The sequence below is a fragment of the Octopus bimaculoides genome, chromosome 5 (assembly GCF_046866305.1).
Source record: "Octopus bimaculoides isolate indiv1 chromosome 5, ASM4686630v1, whole genome shotgun sequence".
Classification (NCBI taxonomy): domain Eukaryota; kingdom Metazoa; phylum Mollusca; class Cephalopoda; order Octopoda; family Octopodidae; genus Octopus; species Octopus bimaculoides.
The window spans coordinates 100079571-100083636 of record NC_142932.1 but is presented as its reverse complement, the minus strand read 5'-3'; positions in this window follow the sequence as shown (position 1 = coordinate 100083636).

The following is a 4066-nucleotide window of genomic DNA, read 5'->3' as shown; positions in this document are numbered from 1 at the left end:
TCTATATATATATATCTATATATATATATATATATATATATATATATATATATATATATATATATATATATATATATATATATATATATATATATACATATATATATATATATATATATATATATATATATATACAAGAATAAGGGCAGGGAATCGTCAATTAGTAATAGAATTAATAATTAACAATTTTGCCAAGTAGTTCAGTATGAAAAAAACCTTTATCGGTAAAATCATTTATCATCGTAAATATACAGGGATTAGCATTGAGTTGCTTCTCCAACATACTGAAAATTTAGAAATAGCAGTCAAAAAACTACTGATTCTAAACTACAAATTTTTCTCTAAAAGGTGATATATATATATATATATATATATATATATATATATAGATAGATACATAGAGAAAGAGAAGGGGGGAAGAGAGAGACACAGAGACAGAAATATACAGTATCGGGCACACAAATTGATACAATGTAACACATTCAGATACACTAACATACACGCACATACACACACACGCAAACATATACAAGCACTCTCAATGAAATGCCTGCTGGATGAATACGTAATATTAAATGTGCGTTCGTGCAGTTAATGTAGTAAGTTAAATATTAATTAAAATTACACCTTCTCTCCATAGTACTGAGAACAATCAATTGATAAACATCTAATTCTATCAAGAAAAGTTAGGGGTGACTTCTTCGAAATTTCATTTGATTCAAGTATACTCTGACTAACAATAATAGGCTCATGCGCTCAAACTGAAAAAAAGACAGCATCAAACAGCTGGCTTCATTTAGAGGCAAATAGATACATACATGCATACCTACCCCACCCCCACACACGTGTGTGTGTGTGTGTGTGTGTGTGTGTGTGTGTGTATGTATGTATGTATGTATATATATTTATGTATGTACGTATATATATATATATTGAGAGTGAGAGAGAGAGAGAAAGGGAGAGACAGAGAGGGAGAGAGAGCGGAAGAGATAGAAAAAAGAGAAGAGAGAGTATCTGACAACTGGACACACACACACACACACACACAACATACAGAAATATCAGACAGCTGGAGGAGTGACACACACACACACACACACACACACACACATATATATATATATATATATATATATATATATATATATATATATATATATATATATATATATATATATATATAATATAAGAATAATATATGAACGAGAGAAAGAGAGGCAGAGAGAAAAAGAGAGAGAAAGAACATGGAGAGGGAGATAGTATCAGGCAGCTGGTCTGATGTATGGCACAAACGCATACATACAGAAGGAGAGAGGGTATCAGATAGCTGGACTGATGTAAGCAAATATATACTGAGAAACTAAGAGAGAGAGAGAGAGAGCGTGAGAGAGAGGGAGAGAGAGAGAGCGTGGGAGGGAGGGAGGGAGAGAGACCGAGTGAGAGGGAGACATCATTAGACAGCTGGACTGATGTACACACAATCGTAGATATACACACCGATAAAGATAGACTTATATGCATGCGCACGCACACACACACACACACACACACACATACACACTCACAAGTACACACACATTCACACAGAGAAAAACGAGAAAGTATCAGACAGCTGGACTGACTGACTGACTGACAATCTAACTTCTGACTGACTCATTGAATTTGAGTGAATCACATACCTAGCTAGCTTAGTGATGATAATGATGGTGGCGGTGGTGTTGTTGATATATAGTGGTAATGAGAGTATACAGCAAGGGTGGTAGTGGTATTAGTAGGGAAGAGAGAGTGGTGGCAGTGATACGTGTGGTGGTGGTGGTGGTGGTAGCAATAATAATACGCGTGAGGGTAGAAGTGGCAATGTAGAGGGTAATGGTGGTTTAGTGATGTCGGCGGCCGTACAGCGTCGTTGACAGTTGGTGGTGGAGAAGGGGCGTCACGTTAAACCTAAGGTTTCCCCTCCAATACCACCACCTTGGCCAATCGCCTCTATGATCATCATCACTATTACATTCACCACTCCAAACAATATCCCCCTCCGATACCCATCATTCTATCAGCATTCCTCTCCCTCTGGTCTCCCTTCTTCCACACTCACCCACTCACTCACTCACTCGCTCGTTCTGTCTCTTTGTTTCTCACTCGCCATTAGTTGAATTTATACGGTTGGGATAGCTCTTCTTGGATAGTGAGAATTTGGTAGTGAAAATGACGGGGGGGGGGGGGGGGGAGAGTGGTATAATGACGAGAAGGAGAAGAGGGGATGGCAGACTCCTTTTTTTTCGTCGCTTTCTCCTACCACCGTCGCCGCCACCGCAACACCGCCGCCACCACCACCACCACCACTGAAAGTGTTCTTTCTATCAATTACTCTGTTAACTTCATATCTTCTTCATTTCTCTCCCTCTCGATCTCTCTCTCGTATCTCTCTCTCTTTCTGTCTGTCTTTCTGTCCATCCATCCATCCATCCATCCGTCCGTCCGTCTGTCCGTCTGTCCGTCTCTAAATACAAACAAGCATAAACAGTTTTCTCCTTCTCTTTTCTATTTCTCTCCACTTTCCTTTTTTAATATATATATATATATATATATATATATCTACAAACACATACTTACGCACATACACACGTTTCCCCATCACCAATCTCTGCCTATAACTTTTCACCTTTACTAGACGTTTTACGATATAAATGGCATTTCTTGGCTACTATGTATATATGACGTGTTTAGTGGGAAAGGAATCAACTCATTAGAAAACCGTGATTTAAAGCGCGGCTCGTGTGTTTCGTACGCTTGGAAACGATAGATGACGGTAGATGGGTAGGTAAATGACTGGCTGATGGAGAAATGGGTGTGTAAGTGCATGAAAGATGATGTTTGCAGTCTACAGATCGCCGCTTTATTATAAATATATATATCTATATATACATACACACACATACATGCATGCATATATATATATATATATATATATATATATATATATATATATATATATATATATATATATACATACATACATACATACATACATACATACATACATATATATATATATATATACATACATATATATATACATACATATATATATATATATATATATATATATATATATATACATACATATATATATACATACATATATATATATGTGTGTGTGTGTGTGTGTGTATGTATATATGTATGTATGTATGTATGTATGTAAATGTATATGTATGTGTATATATATATAATATTTATGTATGTATAGATATAAACATACATTCATACACACATACATATGTGCATATATATATATATATATATATATATATATATATATATATATATATATATATATATATATATATACATATACATACATAAACATATACATACATATACAGATGCCGTTTTATTAAATATACATACATACATACACACACACACACACACACATATATATATATATATATATATATATATATATAGAACACCGTTTTATTATAAATCAATATACACATATTTATATATATAAGTATGTATATATGCATAAACACACATTATTCATATAAATGCCAACTAACAATGATAGATGTACATAATAAGTATATCGAAATGTTTTCTACACACACACATACTTGCAAAATAGTAAATCACACACACACACACACACACACAAACACACACACACACAAACACACACACACAAACACACAAACGCACACACACACACACACACACTCACACATACACACACGCACACATACATATACCGGATATACGTATATCTTTATAACCATGCATTTATGGATGCATGTCTTAGAATGTATGCATTAATGTGTATATATGTATGTATATATGTATGTATGTATGTATGTATGTGCGTGTGTATGTGTGTGTGTTTTATATATATATATATATATGTATATATATATATATATATATATATATATATATATATATATATATATATATATATATATATATATATATATATATATATATATATACACAAACACACAGCAATATATATATATATATTGCTATTATTTGGGAACATTCATCTCGTCACCCGCAAATGCAT